We start from the raw sequence: 18,936 nt of genomic DNA, 5'->3' as shown, positions 1-18,936 counted from the left end.
TTAGCTTACTTTTTTCATGATTCAACCACTCGATGGGTACAGCAGCGCTTTTGAGGATTGGAGAGAGGTCCAGCCTGGCTCCCGCGGTTCTTTCGTGGGAGCGTTGATGCTGGGTCAGCGTAGGCGTTTTCAATTGTCACCCTAGACAGTGTTCCTGAGTCTGTCACGGAGCTGTGTGAAGCACTGCATACAAATCTGTGCTTGCGAGGAAACTTTATTTTACAGTTTGAAGATCCAGACTTAGGAAATGAGCTCTGCAATTTGACAGATATCAAAGATCTACCAGCTGACCGGGCAACACTGAAGGTTTTGTTTACATTTTCTGATCCAGTTTCTGACTCAACATTAGATACTGCAAGCTTCAGTTCCCCAAGTAGCACTTCCTCAGTGGAATGGCCTGATCCTTTTGTTATTCCTGACTTCTCCCATGTTGTTGAGCTTCAGGTAAGTGCAGCAAATGATGCCTATGCCAAAGATGGAACAGTGAGGGTCATCTCCAGGAGCGTTAAGAGTGAAATACTTGACAAACTAGCTGATATGATATCCAAAATCACTCCTTATCCAAGAAAAGACCACTATGAAATTGTAGCCACAGCGGTAGTAGAGAAGCACCCTTGTCTCAGAGAGCCAGGTTCTGCCAAAGGATGGTATTGCTGGGTATTTAGCTTGAAATTCAAGATGGGTAATTACCGTCAGAGACTGATGGCAGCTGGATGCCCTTAAGTTCTTGTAAATAAGAGAAATATAGGAGACACCAACAGCAAAGCAATCAAAAAGTCAAAGAAGGGAGAGATCCACTTCTTGCCAGATCCACCCGAAGGTCAAAGTGCAGGTACATCAGAGGAGAAACGAAAGACCATGCTTCTAGAGGTTCAGAAGCGAGATCCAGACTTGCGGCTTCTCGATGAACTGATGATGGAAACATTCTCTCAATGAAGAAAGGAAATCATTGGTGACGAGCCACTCATCTCTGTAGTCATGGACAGATGGCCTGCATTGTTTAATGAGAGACAGGTAACCAGTGCCAAACCAGACATCCACAGAATGATGATCATGGAAATTGAGTATTAGCTGATTTAAATGTTAAAAGATGGCAGCTAATTAAGATATGCCATAATTAAGCTTAAAGCGAAGAGTTGTGATGTAATAATGTGGCGATGCTTGTCATTGAATGCTGTTACATTGTTTGAGCACCAGGGGTCGTAGTTGTTATAACTCACTAACAAGTTCCTCGTTAGGGAGGACACCTAGCTGTGTTTTAAATCCAAGGTGTGGCAAAATTGTTTTCCCGGTTTCCTGAATTGTGTATTGTTACTTATGTTTTTCTCACAACGATCTAAACATATATTTTGTTTCAAAATGTTTACTTTTTAAAAAGTACACTCTTCAATATTTCTGGGAATTATTTTATATAAAGTTTCTAGGACCAAACATTTTGTCAAAGTTTCTATCGTTCTACTGTTCTTTTGTTCTCTCTCTTATTACCCCACATCTCTGCTTTCTTATACATCTGTTTCAGATAAAGGCAGAGTTCTGTAGAATAATCACCACTGACCTGTTGCAACCATTCCTAGATGGACTGGATGCCTTCGTGCCAAGACTTCTAGAGCTGTTCAAGGCAACTATTTCATCAAGCAGGATATTGACACTTAGCAGTGTTATGCAGTGCCTTAAAAAGGAGGTGTGTATAAAATGTACTTATCAATATGTACTAAAATAAGGAATTTTGATAATGGTTTATTTGCACTCTGTATTTGTATGTAGGACACAAATCAAAACAGAAGAACAGCTGCCCTACTTGGTCTTCCACGCTTCTTGTCAGAGGATACCACTGACATAATCAGGATGTGTGATCTAAGAAAATACATTTACACATTAAGATAATAGGGGTATTAATTCAAAAGACTTTATTTAGACATTTCAGTTGACTTTGTGCTGACAGGTCATGCACTGGTCAGCATTATTAGTGTGCATCAGTCACAGCAGTGCTGCTTGAGGATTTAAACCCTGTGTCCACTCACTGCCCACTCTCTTAGACACACCTATCTCGTTGGTCCACCTCAGACAGTAACTCACAGGTTCTCTTGTCCTTCATCAGTGGACACAGGACGCTGTTGGCTTAATGTTTAGTACATGGACTATTCTCAGTCCAGCAGTGATAATGAGGGGTTTAAAACTCAAGCAGCACTGCTGTCTGATCCACTTATACCAGTATAATAGGCTGCAGTAGTAGTTCTGTTGTGGTCCTGACCATTGTTGGACAGAGTCTATAAGGGCTAACTAGATACAGCCAGACTGCAGTCTGTAACTGTACACCTATGAAGTTTACATATAGTTTTAATAAAGTGGCTGGTCATGATAAATTTGAACTAAATTTGTCCATGTCTTTTAGGTTCATGGTGAAACCCTGGATGTCCTCATGAAGGGAATGCGCGTTGGACTTCTGATTGGACACGAAGGTGTTCTCCATGATGCTTTTCCTAATAAAATTTTCCACATTGCTTTGGTGGTAGAGGAGGCAGTTGTTCTTCATGAAATCAAAGATGTGTCCACTGGATTTGCTATGTTAATGGGTACAATATACTGCCTTAATCTTGAGTACCCTCGCAAAATGAAATACACATTTGAATATCTGCAGAGGGTCATCATGAAGATAAAACCAGACCAATGTTCAGCTCGGGTGCATGGACTACGAAATAAACTGCTGAGGTTACGTTTATAAACTGCACATATCAGGCATTAAAGGGGATGGCTATGATTTTGGGGAAACGCTGTTCCTTCTGGTTTGTTTACGTTCAGAAGCTCCACGTCCTTTAAGGTGGAATGGTATGTTTGAGGGACAAAAACAACTGTTGTTTGTACATGGCAGAAGTTTAACTTGTGTAAGTTTTATTCACTGTTTGAATTACTATAGAAACTTATTTGTACATATTACGAGTTTTGTTGCACATGTTTAACCAACATCGTAATCAAATGATGTAGTAAACTAAAAATCGTCCAAATGGAGATAAATGTTTTTTAATTGGACAGCGATGATATGTAATTCTATTTATTTTACATTATTTTTAAAAATAGATTCACACCCTCACCCATTTCACGTTTGTGTAAAAATATTGGCGAAACCTGGATGTTTTGATAAAATGGATGCTTTATTGTTTAAAGTTTTTAAGAACCTTAATTTGCATTACATTGAAGCACAGATTGTTGATGTTTTGGTGTGTTTCCAAATGGATGAGCATGCTGTGTTTAATAAGACAATGTAACATTGTTCTCATTCAAATAAATGATGTATTTTTAAACAAAAGTGAATTCAGTGTGATTTTAAATAGATTGGGAAACTTGTCATTAAGATACGTATTAATGGGAAATATTAACTTAAAATGACAATTTTTATGAATATAGTTAAAGTTAAATTAACTTGAAAATGTAAATCTAAATGACGAGGAATAATGTTTATTTGACAAAATTTTGTGAGTTCTCTGAAACTGATATTGTAAATTAGTAAGTTGTTTTAACTTACTGTATCAAGTAGCAATGACTAATGATCATTAGTTAAACAACTAATAAAACAACCTTTTGAGTTGAAACAAAGTTTGCCATCAAGTTGAATTTACTCACATTTTTAAGGCAGCAGGTGAACATGAGTTTCTAAATTTAACTAACATGAAACGTTTTACAGTGTACTTCAACAGAGGAATAAAAGCTCCTCCTGTGCTGCAGGCTGGTAACACAGTGCACATGGAGACAACTCAGGGGTGGTGACCTGCTGTAGTTGTTTCTCTCGGAGATGAATCCAGATCCTATGACGTTGTAACAACATGAGGACAACAGTTCCCTATCAGTCAATTCACTCGGTACAACACAAGCTGTATGGGATATTATGTCTCTTCCATATCTGGCTGAAGACACCTCTAATCACGCCTGTAAGGCAGATGACGCATAGTGACGAGGGTAGGTGGGCCCGCCCCTCACCTATAACCTCTGGACACTAGCGTCTCTCTTCAGTTCTTATGCTCTTCACCTCGCTAAGAACACCTTACACTTCTCTGCTAATCTAGCTAGCTAGTTAGCTCTTTTCCTTAGCAAAGACACTACAAATAGCTTACTGTTCCAATAGGAAAGAACGGCAACAACCTCACGTTGGTGAGTCGTAGTTGGTGAGTCCTATCAAAATGAGCTCACGGTCCAACGCTGCTTGTCCGAGAATTTTTTCAACAAACGACACCCTGCGCTCCAGGGAAGAGCGTCTGAGATGGTGACAGAACTCGCACGCCTCAGGCTGCACTAAGGCCCTCCTAGCATGAACGATTCCCAGGCAAACTGGGCACGCATCATGTAGGTCCTTCTCAAGAATAGCGAACCCACACCCTTGAGGACAAGGGCGGGGGACTTTCCTGCCATGGCGGGTAGCTGCTTGCGAGCTCATTTTGATAGCCGTTAGCAAAACTAAACGGGCTAGCATTGAGACTAGGCAAAGCGAGCTCAAGAGAAGAAAGCAAAAGACGTTCCAAAACAGCGCTCCGCGGAAATACGACTCACCAACGTGAGGTTGTTGCCGTTCTTTCCTATTGGAACAGTAAGCTATTTGTAGTGTCTTTGCTAAGGAAAAGAGCTAACTAGCTAGCTAGATAGATTAGCAGAGAAGTGTAAGGTGTTCTTAGCGAGGTGAAGAGCATAAGAACTGAAGAGAGACGCTAGTGTCCAGAGGTTATAGGTGAGGGGCGGGCCCACCTACCCTCGTCACTATGCGTCATCTGCCTTACAGGCGTGATTAGAGGTGTCTTCAGCCAGATATGGAAGAGGCATAATATCCCATACAGCTTGTGTTGTACCTCGGTCCTCTTCTTCAGGGAACAGTGGTTATATGCATAACCTAACGTTTCATTGCCACAGATGTCTCCTGAACCTGTACCAAGTCCCAATGACCACAGTCTCTTAAAAAACAGAAGATGAGCTAGACTTACCACTGCACACATGATCAGAAGAGTGACATACTAAATGTTCCCAAGACCCTCCTCCTGCTCCATTTACACCAGGACCAGTAGAGCAGTCAAGACCCTGTGAGATTCCAGGATCATTGGATGGGCCAGAGGTAGAGGTTGTGCTCCAATGATGGATTATGTGCTAGAAACCTCTAACCCTTCTGTTTTATCACATACACATTGAACAGGTAAAATTGAATGGACTCATGAGGACATAAGGCAAAGGGGAAAATACATTGTTTTAGTATAGTTTCAGAACTCTTGAACTAACCAGATGAATCGTAGTGTTTCCTAGGTTTGCTAATCCTTTTAATAGCCCATGAGTAAGAAGCTAATCTTACCACATATACACAGTAGGTTTCACTGTGGTGTGGTGTGGTGAAATTAAGTCATGAAGTGACATTGTTGGGGCGGCACAGTGGCGCAGCAGGTAGTGTCACAGTCACACAGCTCCAGGGACCTGGAGGTTGTGGGTTCGATTCCTGCTCCGGGTGACTGTCTGTGAGGAGTTGGTGTGTTCTCCCCGTGTCCGCGTGGGTTTCCTCCGGGTGACTGTCTGTGAGGAGTTGGTGTGTTCTCTCTGTGTACGGGGGGGTTTCCTCCGTGTGCTCCGGTTTCCTCCAACAGTCCAAAAACACACGTTGGTAGGTTGATTGGCCAAAACAGTGTCCGTAGGTGTGAGTCTGTGAGTGAATGTGTGTGTGTGTGTGTCTGTGTTGCCCTGTGAAGGACTGGCACCCCCTCCAGGGTGTATTCCCGCCTTGCGCCCAATGATTCCAGGTAGGCTCTGGACCCACCGCGACCCTGAACTGGATAAGCGGTTACAGATAATGAATGAATGAAAAAAGTGACGTTGTTCTCATGGAGTTTGTGTGGTGGCTGTTGTGGTAAAACACTGCTGTATTTGTCTGTAGTTTGTTATGAAGAAACACTTCACCTGATCTGTCTGTTGCCACATATTTTTATTAAGCTTCCACTTCACATGAATCCCACAATACGATCATAATATAAACTAAAGAAGTAGTAGTTGATATTCATTTTTTAAATACTCTTTACATCCCAATAATGATTAGTAAAATGCTCTGAAAACAGACTGTGCTCTAGATAAACCTTTTTCTTTTATCAATCTCATTAATATTAATATATAATATAATAATAATAAATATTCCTCTCTCTCTGTGTTTTTCTTGTTCTTCAAAAGGTGGTGCTGTTGAGTTGCCCGTGGTGGAAACAGAGAGAGTTTCAGTTTCATTAAAAATATGTTCTCTATCAAAACGACTAATCCACAAAGTGAAATCCAAATTTGAGGAAATTGAACTAATATCTTCTCTTTCCAGTGGGATTCAGATGAAAACTGTCAGCGGGTCATAACTCTGGTTCTGAACAGGTCTGTGAATGTTATTTTACACTGCTGTAGATCACTAACAGATCCTCAAATGTGGAGGTAGGAGACCTGCATCAGTAGAACAAACCGCGTGAGTTACAACAAACAGATATTTCAATAATAATCCAGTTCTAAACTGTTAGGAGAGACCAAGTACGTTTGATAAAGACAGTTCCTCTCACCTCTCACCAGATCTGACACTAGTAAACTGAGTGTACTGTAGGTTTACTTCATCAGTGGGATTTCCTCTTCTCTTTCTTCTGAAGAGTAGTGAGAGTTATAATAGCAAACCCAACATGAATATTCTGACTGATACAAACAGAAAACTCACACAATGGAAAAGTCCAAGTGAATCATGGGTAAAATAATCCATTAACATTCAGTTTCAAAGAATTATTTTCAGAGAATGGATCAGAAAAGATGTAAACACTTACCGTAAACATACAACAGCAACGATGAGAGATAAACCTCCAGCTACCACTGCAATCACTGCACAGAGAACTACCAAACCAGACCCTGTGGGCAGATAAACACTGCAGTTTAAAGAGATTAGCTTTAAGGAATGTCCTTTAATGATTTTTTAACTATTTAATACCTTTTACACCGACAGACACTGCAGCTGCTGTCTGAGCTCCGTACTCATTCTGAGCCACACAGTAGTAGGATCCACTCTGTAGAGCACTGTAACTGTGTGCAGATCCTACAGATGAGGTTTCACCTTCTTTAAACCAGGTGTAGTTCTGCACAGGTGGATTAGCATCACTGCTGCAGGTCAGAGTCACTGAACTGTCCTCCAGTGCTTCACCAGAGGGACGGATGGACACTGAGACACTCTTTGGAGGATCTACACATCAGAGAATAACAGCAGTGAGTGATCTGATCATCACAGGACACAGAGTCTGATTAAACTAATCATTATTCACTTACACACAACATTCAGAGTCAGAGCTTCAGAGTATTTCTCTCCGTGTTCATTACTGCACTTGCACTTGTATTCTCCACTGTCCACAGAGCGGATCCTGTTCATTGTGTAGTTCTCTCCTTTTGATAAAAATGATGTTCCTTTAAACCAGTTACACTCTGGAGGTGGATTAGCATCACTGCTGCAGGTCAGAGTCACTGAACTGTCCTCCACTGTTTCACCAGAGGGACGGATGGACACTGAGACACTCTTTGGACCGTCTGGAGGTAGAGAGACACATTGTGTTTTACAGGGATGAAAATGTAGGGACTAATGACAAGTGTCTAATATAAGTTTAATTACTATCACATTAACTGTTGTCAGTTTGGAATTATTCATTTAAAAAAACAAAAAGAAAAACATAGCTATAATATAAACTCATCTAAAGCTAATTGGGACCAGTATAAAATAAAGTTTTGTGAGATGTTCTTCTTCTGGTTGTTTTTCAGACAGGTTTAGACTGTGTTTATCATTTTCAGATTTAAAGCTCCTTCCTGCAGATATTTCAGTGAACTCTGGAGAATTTCTGTAACTGTGTCTTTCACTCATAGATTTATTATTGTTTAAAGAGAAATTACTGCTACAGTTCAGCACCAACCCTCAGTTTCTTTATAGACTCAATCTCTACCTACATCAGTGATAGCTGTCCTTATTCTTTTACTTTATTATATGACTTCTCTGGTTAGCGACAATGTTTACAAGAAACAAATGGTGTTTAATTACAGTTTTTGCTCAATTATTAATTTAGACATCATTTTAATAATTGAATCTTCATCTTTGGTCGAATTATGAAACTTCAGGACCCTGTACTTACATCTGACATTCAGCGTGACCTCAGGAGACTTTAGGGACATCGGACTCCATACAGCACAGTGATATCTGTCTTTATTCCAGCTGCTGACTGACTGCAGGAGGAGAGGGTCAGTGCTGTAAAATGTATATTGTCCGTTTTTGTACCAGGTGAATGTTGCACTGTCAGTCAGATTGAAACTTGGTTTACATGTGAGAGTGATGTTATCTCCCTCTATCACTCTCTCAGGAACCTCCACCTGCAGATCTGGAAGTTAAAACATGCTTGTACTTTATTGTCCTGGGTTTAGCTGAATAAAAGTGTCAATATTAACTGTACATTCATTAAAATTACTGCATAGATTTAAAACATAACTTTAATGAACCTTTAGAAACTCATGACATTACTCTGATTACTCCAATCCAGTCAGTGTGTAAACACCTCAGAATCATCTCTGAGTTAGAGAACTAGATCAGTTCAGAGGACCAGATTCAGTCCCTGTTACTAATGATTACAGCCATGGAATCCTTAATCAACACTTTATTCCCTTCACAAATGAACAAATGAATATTTACATTCACTTATGGATTTATTATTGTTTAAAGAGAAACTATGGAAACAACCCTCAACTTTCTTTATTTTCTGAGACTGAGTCTGTACTTACATCTGACATTCAGAGTGACCTCAGGAGAGTTCAGACCCTGTACAGCACAGTGATATCTGCCCTTATCCTCCCTGCTGACCGACTGCAGGTGGAGCTGGTCAGTTCTGGAGGATAAACCATGTCCATTTTTGTACCAGGTGAATGTTGGACTGTCAGTCAGACTGCAGGAGGTTTTACATGTGAGAGTGACATTATCTCCCTCTGTCACTGTCTCAGGACCCTCCACCTGCAGATCTGTAAAACAAGGCAAGTTTATTTGTAGAGAATGTTTCATACAAAATGGTCAAAGTCAGAGAGCTTTACAGAGACAAGAGGAACAGTTAAAAGCAGCTAAAAAAAATGCAATCAAAGAAAAGACATTTAAATATTAGTCAAAATTATTCTACAACATAGAAATAAACATGAAAAATTAAAGAATGAGAACATTGCTGAGATCTAGCTCCTCAGAAAGGTTTAAATAGATAGTTAAAGGAAGATCATATTAAAGTCTGGAAGTTTCCTCTGAAAGTGAGGAAGAGCACCTTGATAAAGGCTGATAAAACTTGGGAGAACATTTACTCGAGTCATTTCCAGCCCCTGAGTGAAGAAGAGTGCTAAAAACTACAGCTTTCACCCAGTGTACAGCAGCCATAACTGAATATGATCTTACTCTGTAAACAAGAGGAATATATACACAGTGCTGTCCTCACATTAACTGAATAAATGCTCCTCCAGGACTAAGCAGTGTTTTTCTCAGGTGTGGTGTGAAGGACTGATGTAGGTCTCTTACAGAACTGCTGGAGGAATCCTGTTCACCAGTGAATGAAGTACAGTGTCTTATTTCTGCTGATGGATCTTACCTGTGACAGAGAGATCAACTCCATCTGCACCTTGATACTTTCCTCCAGTCTGATCTGTAATAAATCTGAAGTAGTATATACTCTGGTCCTTTTCTGTCACATGTCTCAGTCTGAGGGTGCAGTTGTGTTGTTTATCTCCAGTGAACTGAGCCCTGTCTCTGTACTCTGGGTCATTTAACAGATCAGGAGGCTCTTCACCATTTACAGGCCACCCTTTGTTCCAGAAAGCTCTTTGGACTGAGTGACTCCTTGGATATGTGTAAGTGCAGCCCATGGTCACTGTAGACCCCTTTAGAGCACAGATAGATTGAGGTCTGTAACGCACACGCCACCCACTCTGAGCAACACCTCCTGCAACACACACAGTACAGAAGAATAATTACAGTGAGGGTCTCAGTCGTGCAGATTGCTGCTTTAACTAAGACTCTTCAGCTGAACTCAGTAAAAATCATGAAGTGAGAAGCTCCACAGATTTGTCAGTAATGTGGGGGAGGGGGAGGGCTGCAGAAATGAACACACTGTAGAGAACTGTTAACACTGAACACACAGTAAAACTGACCAGGGTCATATTCCAGAAATAACCTCACTCTAAAATCTAATCTTTATCTGTAACGTTACCATGAGAACTTCCATTAGGACTGAGTTTAGGACGATAGCTGTTACACAACAACAGTTTCTGAGTTCAGTCTGATCCTGACTCCAGAGAGGAACAGTGTTACAGAAGATAATGTGGATAAATACCTGCTAAATACATTAATGCAGAGATTGTGCTGAAAACTGTAATGTAAACAACTGGAGAATAATCATTTAAAAGTTGAGAGAATTAAATCCATACACAGTGGAGAAATACAGCCTTTGTTCAGAGAGATCTGGAGGACACTCCCAGTGTATCCTCGGTGTCCTGCACTTACCCACAATTCACTGCACACTGTACAACACAGAGAACAGAAATCACTATCTTAGAGGAAACTGAAGTCTCCAGTGTGAAGTTTGTCTAAAAATATATTATTTAATGCTCTTAAATTTGACCAAGGCTTTGGGAAATGGAAACTGCAGCAGAGACACTTTGTGATACAACAGGGGGCGCTGTTACAGTGTTTCACACTTCCAGTTCAGCACACTTCAGTCTGGACATTTTAATTTTTATAGCTGTGTGAAGAACTAACTCACAGCTGTTTATTTTATTTTGTTTCTGGTAACAGACCGATCAAATGATTACTGACCTCTTTAGAGTCGAGGATTTCCAAACACGAGATAAGAGTAAGGTTTAATAAAACAGAACTGTATCAGATCTAGAGTCAGGACTAAAGACAGGACATTAACACAGCCCCAAAGGATGATATATAATAATAAAGTCCTAACTGTACAGAGTGGAGATTATATCTGATGAGGAGTGACAGCTCTGACTCACCAGAGATGAAGAGCAGAAACAGCAGAGAAACAGTGAGAGACATTCTGAGTGAAACCATCAGTGAAACCTGGATGATCAGAAATGACACATTACTTTTTCAAGGCTCAGCAACATCTCTAAATCTGCAGAACCATGTTCATAGTGCAGACACAGAGCTCTGAGTTAAACCCTGTTACTGCACTGAACATTAGATATGTGTTACATAGCAGTGTTACTACAGTTATAGAGAGAACACTTTGTGGATCCTGAAGGAAACTGCAGCGTTGCAGTAGCAGACTTATTCCACATGAACAGACATAAACTAGTCTAAATAGAGGGGTTATAGTTCTCATATCACTGCTACATTTCCTCTGTTATATACATGCACTTCACTAACAGTGCGTCTCAGTAGATGCTTTAGAGTAGAAATGATGACAAGGAACCAATAGTCAACCTACATTTCTGAACCTAAAGACAACACAAATATTAGAGTCACTTCACTTCTCTTTCCATTAACAATGAATTAATGACTCTTTACTGACTCCAAAAACACTGAGTCTTTTCCTACCTTCATTAAGCGTCGTTCATCTCTTCAATCCAAAGAGCAAATGCTGAAAACATAGGGTTAAATTATATGTGGTAAAGTGCTGCTGCCTTATTTTTACACACTCTGACATCATTCTTCCCGTCTTCACTATATCGGTCCTTCCTTAATGAGGTATAAACTAAACAGAGAATAGTGATGGGGCCAAATGGCTTGAACATTGAAATAATTATTAAATATAGAAATATACAAATTAAACAATAATGATGTTATATGTAAAAAACTATAATTAATAATGATGAAATTGTGAATGTGTTTCTCTCTGAGTTGGCCTGTGTGCTCTGTGGGGCTGAAGAAAGCTTATCAGTGACGCTGAAGAAGCCCACTGTAGTTCAGCAGAATTCTGGTAAACACTCTTTATGTGAACAGAGGCTCTTAGAAAAACTGAGTCTTATTATCAGAGAAACTGCTGGATCCAAGGATGAGGCCTGAAATAGTGATAGTTTTTAATTTTTATTATCAACTTTGCCTTATCTGCAGACGGCAGCTGTGAGAGACCAGTTCAGTGCCAGGCCAGGCCTGAGTGCCTCACTGAGGATTGAAGTCTGAGATTGTTATTTTTTGAACCTTGGCTGAACATCATTTAACAGTCTACAATAATCACATCATTTGGAAATAATGATCAATGGGTGTGATGTGTGAGAACAAGGAGAAGCCAGGTGTTGACAGTTCCTTGCCCAAAAAGGGCATAAAAATTGTGGAAAGCCTTAATTCTTCAAATAAAGAATGGAACCATTTCTCTTTTAACCTGAAACCTGTGAAATCTTTTAAAGACATTTTATTGTTCTTTTAAAATTAGGCAGATCACTAAGCCAGTCGTTTAAGGCAGAGGGCCTTGACTTGACACTAGACTCTGTCTCATCAGTAATTGTAGATTATAAACACATTAAATATTAAAAGAACTGTTGAATGTTGTGGAATACTAAGGCAGTAGTCAGATGAACATCTTCCATTTAATCAGTGATTTTTTTTACACTTTCTCTCTCATCTATTTGTAGAGAGATTGAGTGACTGATAAACAGCTCTATTTTCTCTCAGTGGAACTTCCTTTTCCTCTCAGCGCTCAGACCTCAGTGGGGAGCTGACCTTATAGACAGTGTGTCATCTACTGTTGGGTTATGCTGCCATCTGTAAGAGGAGTTCTACTCCCACTGCGCCATCAGGTCCATCTCTGGCTGAGATCTGGAGCTCTAGTAACTCATCTTTCTCTTCTGCTCAGATTTCACTGTAAACAGAATCCTTAACATGTTTCTTTTCATTTCATCTTTCTATCGCATGGAGACGGGAAAATCTAGTGTCTGTTTAAATCACTACCAAACACTTCTACACCTCAAAAAATAAAACCACAGCATAAACAGTGATATGTTGGAGGAGCTGCATGGACTCAGCTTGTCTCAGAGACCAAGCTTCCAATTCTCAGCATTTCCAGATGCTGGAGGCCAGAAAGAGGGCATTTGGTGTGTGGGTGTCCACGCTATGTTAACAACAAAGTCAACACATCCAGCGCTTCCATCCATCCTGTTCTCCAATGTCTGCATGTGACTTAAGTGATTTTCACAGAGAGAATATAGAGCCAGTTGAGGCTTTGTTTTCCTGGAGACGTAGGTCAGTGAGAGTTCCCAACGTCACCACTCAGCTCCACAGACTCTCCACGCTGATAGAAACTCTGTGTGGTTAGGCTCACGGTGGAGGCATGTGTGTTTACATCAGTTTGTTTCTTTTAGGTGTAGACACTTTTATATTATAAGGGAATTAACAGCAGTGCTCATTTTCAGAGTATATATTTCACAAAGACACTCTGTGAACTGTACTGTGCGATTATAGTGAACTGCACTATCACACCCTGATGGACAGTTTAATGTTATTAGAGATTTCAGTTGAGGGAATCTCATTCAGTTTTCCCTAAATTCTACCAACATATGAACTTTACAACAAGAGGAGCATACGCACTGGACCTGGTTTACACAAATATACCCAGCGTTTACAGGAGGAAGCCCCGCCCCCACCCCGGATACCCTTCGCATTTCTGTATCCCAGCACATAGACCTCTCACCAGACACCACAGACCAGTCAGAAAGCAGGTGAGAACATGGCTAGCAAGAGCCATCTTTGCTCTTCAGGACTATTTTAAGTGCAGTGATTGGTGAAGGTTTAGGGAAACTGCAACCTACAACAATAACACCAACTCAGAATAGTATACATCATCAGTCACCAGCTACTTCAGCAAGTGCAAAGTGCACAAACAAGTCTCCAGGACCATCACCGTACCCTCCAACCAATAGCCGTGGAAGACTGCAGAGGTACACACTCTCCTGAGGGTCTTAGACCCCATCTCCATCGAGGCATAGTGGGCGCACAGTCACAGCTTCCAGAGCCTCCCAGATGCTCTCAACAACTTCTACATATGGTTTGAGGCACAGAACGACACAACGGTGAGAAGAGCACCCTCCTCCCAACATACAGTTTCTGTGTCTTACTGCAGCTGAGACGAGGGAAACTCTACCTAAAGTACGAAAGGCTGCTGGACCAGACAACATTCCTGGCAGAGTGCACAGAGGATATGCAGACGAGCAAACAGTCAACATCGACCTGAGCAGTGCCATCGTCCCAAAGTGCCTCAAGGCATCTGCCATCATCCCTGAGCCTATGTAGTCTCCTGTGTCATGTCTATCGCCCTGTTTCACTCACGCCCATCATCATGAAGTGATTCGAGAGGCTTATCATGAGGCACATCAAGACCCTGCTGCCTGCTTTAAAGGATCCCTGCAGTTTGTGTTTCATCCAAACTACTCCACAGATGACACCATAGCCATGATACCACACCTGGACAATAAAGGCCCCTATGTACACACCACCACCACTCTGAGCACTGGGACCCCACAGGGCTGTGTGCTCAGTCCACTGCTGTTCACTCTGTGACCCATGTCTGTGCAGCACTGCACAGCTCAAACCACATCATGAAGTTCACTGATGACAAGAACTCTGTGTGCGTACAGAGAGGAGGTGGAACAGCTAACAGAGTGGTGTAGAATCAACAACCTGTCTCTGAACACAGACAAAACTAAGGAGATGATTGTTGAATACTGAAGAACAGGGTGTGATCTCTCTCCACTGAAGATCAGCTCCACTGTGGAGATCCTCAGAAGTTTCTCCTGGAAGAGGATCTCACCTGAACACCAGCTCCATCACCAAGAAAGCCCTTCAGTGTCTTTACTTCCTGTGAAGGGTGAAGGAAGCACAATCTCCCATCTCCCACCTCCACTGTGTTCTACAGAGGGACTATTGAGAACATCCTGAGCAGCTGCATCACTTTCTGGATTTGGGAAGTGCACCTCCACAAATCACAAGTCCCTGCAGCGGATATTGAGGACAGCTGAGAAAATCATCTGTGTGTCTCTCTCTCTCCTCCATCACTGATATTAACACTACACACTGCATCTACAGAGCAACCAGCATTGAGAATAATCACACACACACACACACACACTCTTCACACTCATACCATCTGGAAAACTATAGAGAAGCATTCAGGCTCTCACCACCAGGCTCTTCAACATCTTCTTCCCCAAAGCCTTCAGTGTCTAGGGACCGAGGTAAACAAAACAAAACAAAAAAAACCAAAACAAACAAACAAAAAAAAAGAACACACACCACGCCTGTTGGCCACTGTACACCCACATTTCTCTTTCTTAATATGACTTTTGGCTAAAATTAATCTAATTAATTACCTTCTGCTGATATTTAGTGTAGTGTTTAAACATCTGTACAATGTTCACACTCCCCTTCTATAACACAATTACTGCATACTGCACTCTATCTCACTTACTTCCCCCACTGTGTGCAGTGTACAGTGACTAGTCCATTACAGTTTCCCCTACCTGTTGTTCACCGTTTATTTTTATTGTCACGTTTCCTAGTGTGGCACTGTTGCACGCTTGCACCTGTGTGTGTGTGTGTGTGTGTGTGTGGTTTACTTCTCAACATAAACAGCACAGAGAACATTAGAGACCATTATGAGCTCTAGAAGTAAGTAAAGTCAAAGTACGTGATATTTATTTAGAGAGACTTTATTTAAACAGTACCTTTCATATGCTGCAGTTTAACAAACATAAAATACCTGCTAATAATGATATATAACTCAGTATAATACAAATATGATCATAAAGTTAATGAAACTTGGAAATAAATAAAGAATAAGAACAAAACAAAACTAAACACAAAGATTTAATATAATAACAGAAGTGAATGATATAAACTGAAGCAGTAGAAATAAGATATTTGTGTAAAAATGATATAGAGTTTATGAGAAATATTTGGTATTTTTCTTCCAGGGCGCCCACTACTGCTGCATTGTGTTATATAGTTTTACAGCACTGTCCTGAAACCATATCACATCCTCACCCTCACTATTTATCTATTTATTCACTGTTTAACTCATAACAATCAATAAAGGACAGTGAAATAATTAATAATTATGAAATTATAAATTATATTACAATTTTTAAGAACCACAAAACACTTACAAGAATAGTACAAAGGACAAACGTCCCCAAAAGACAGTACAGAGCAGCACCAGACAATGGAGTTAAAAAATGCTCACTACATTTAAACTCACTGTAACAGTCACATGGCAATGAAGAGTGGTTCCCCCGGTCGATACACACTGGTAGTTTCAGTCTATTTTGCAATTTTACATTCAGTTAACTGCAGTGTTACAGACCACTAACTGGACATGGACTCCCTCTGTCAATGTAAGGGACTAATCAAGTCCGTGTTACAGACCACTAACTTGACACATACTCCCTTGGTCAAAGTTTGCAGCTGCTAAAGTCAGTGCTATATGCCACTCATTGGACACAGATTCCCTCAGTCAATATTAGTGGCTGCTAACTGCAGAATTCCCCTTGGGCGTAAAATGCGGTGTAAAGGGTTATGTAGATCTCATTTGAAGTATTCACCCTGGTTATTAAAGTAACATAGTGCAGTTTCTACAGTGCTGATGCCACAGTAGCACAGACAAAGATTCTGTTCTCCTCTATCACGAGTCTGTGGATGATGTTATTTGGAGGTATACTATCTACAGAAGTAAAACATACAGAGATATATAAATATACAGATATAATAATGTATCAGACCACACTAAAGAGTGATTCCTAAAGGTTAGGAAAAGGACAAAACACCAGGCTAAGACTGAGACACAAACAATCACATACACACTTTCACTGTTCTTCCTTCAGTTTGTTCTTGGTGAGTCAGTGATGATCTGAAACTGATGTTGTGTTAAACTGACCGTTTACATCCGTTAATAAATGAATCCTCCCAAAAGCTGCTCACTGTTTGTAACGCTTTTCTGTGTTGGTCATTGCTGGCTCCTCTTACCAGTGCATTATGGGAACTGTGGAAGTTGTTGAACGCCCTTATTTTTTAACCATCTGAAAGAACACACACACACACACACACACACACACACACACACACACACACACACACACACACACACACACACACACACACACACACACACACACACACACACACACACACACACACACACACACACACACACACACACACACACACACACACACACACACACACACACACACACACACACACACACACACACACACACACACACACACACACACACACACAATAAGATCAAAGAAAACACACACATCCCAGTAGAAGCTCCACAGAAGGGGAAGGAGAAGCTGTTCAGATGGTGGTGAAGGAGACTCCACAGTGGAGACTCTGCTGTGTCTTAAAGAGCTACTAAACAGTCCTCAGTAGAAGAGGATTGACTCACTGCTAGAGTGTCGTACTCAGGAGAGCGGGACTGAGGATCCAGAGCTGTGTACAGATCATCAGAAGGACTGGAATGGACAGTCTGTTTAAAGAAGAGACAGAATGAAGCAGAGGAGGAGACAAAGACGTTTGAGGTGTGTAGGAGTTCTTCATGAATCTGAATTTCTGAGTGAAGTGTGTTTCTGAAGAGACTCTTACTGCGAGTGTGTGGTACACATCATCAGAGGACCTGGACATGGGGTGGAGAGCTGTGTATGTGTCGTCCTTGGTGTTAGGGTCAGACTTCTGGAGAGAAGAGGGTCAGAGAACAGAAGCAGTTCAAGTCCTCACTGACCAACATCAAGTTCATTAACACCACAGACTACACTTACAGACCACTCTAAGTGTGTGGACAATGGCTCTGAGACTGAATCACAGATTGTGTTCAAACTGCAGAGTTCAGAATCAGCTCCTTGTACAGCCCTCTTACTGCACACCTGTGATTCTCTACAGACTCGTCTTAGATCAGTTCTGCCACCTACAGGTGGAGATGTGTAATGACTCCAGCTGCTGGAGCTCCTCTCCACTGCAGAGTGGAGTGTTTACTCTGCTCTAACCCACTACATCAACTCAACAGGTGAGAAACAAACCCCTCACCTGGTAGATATTATCTTGATCCTCCACCACTCTGTTCTTCACACTCTTCCTCCTTCTGCTGTTAGAAAAGTGTGAGTGATGTATCAGCGTGATTCATTAGTGATTAAACATTACATTGCTATGAACTCTATTGAAATGTATGTTTTTTTCTCATGCATTTGGATGTTTCAGTGATTTGTAGTTTTGCTGCATTAATAATAATAATAATAATGATAATTTGTACTTAGTGCTTTTCAGGAATCCATTGACGCTTACAATTTGTAATACACAGTGGAAAACAGATAAGAAGAACACCTTGATACATACTCTTAGACAAAACTTAATATAACAGGACAGGACACAGTGAAAGAACAGATTAGACTTGAGGCAGATAATATGAGAGTGTGAAAAGCTATTATTTAAAATTAGAATTAAATATGAAAAGAGAAGTAGGTTGTTTAATCAGTGGAGGAAGAGAATTCCAGAGCATCAAAGCCCTCAGTACAGGACCTGAGGGTGTGGGAGGGTTTACAGAGAAGAAGATGATCAGACAGATATGAAGGAGCGAGATTGTTAAGGGCTTTATAGGTAAGTAGAAAAATTTTGAATTGAATACGATATTTGAGCAGAAGCCAGTGGAGATGATGGAAAACAGGTGTAATATGGTGATGCATGTGAATGTCGGTGAGGAGACGCACAGGAGAATTCTGGAGTTTGTGAATGGAGGAGGAGCTGATACCAGCAAGGAGAGGGTTACAGTAACAAAGACGACTAGAAATGAAAGCGTGGATAAGTGTTTCTTCATAAAGGAATAAATATCCATTCTTACTACATCATGAAAACAACAGCAGTAATCACTGACACTCCACAAACTCCAACCCCCACAAACAGGATCAGTG

At 40.9% G+C, this 18,936-nt stretch overlaps 1 pseudogene; it reads right to left on the bottom strand.

The window, feature by feature from the left end:
* The window catches only part of LOC136677793 (hemicentin-1-like), a 122,405-nt pseudogene that overhangs the window by 69,056 nt on the left and 34,413 nt on the right, over positions 1-18,936 (bottom strand).

This window comes from Hoplias malabaricus, chromosome 2 (assembly GCF_029633855.1).
Source record: "Hoplias malabaricus isolate fHopMal1 chromosome 2, fHopMal1.hap1, whole genome shotgun sequence".
In the NCBI taxonomy this organism is placed as follows: Eukaryota; Metazoa; Chordata; class Actinopteri; order Characiformes; family Erythrinidae; genus Hoplias; species Hoplias malabaricus.
This window is presented reverse-complemented; position numbering and strand designations above follow the sequence as displayed.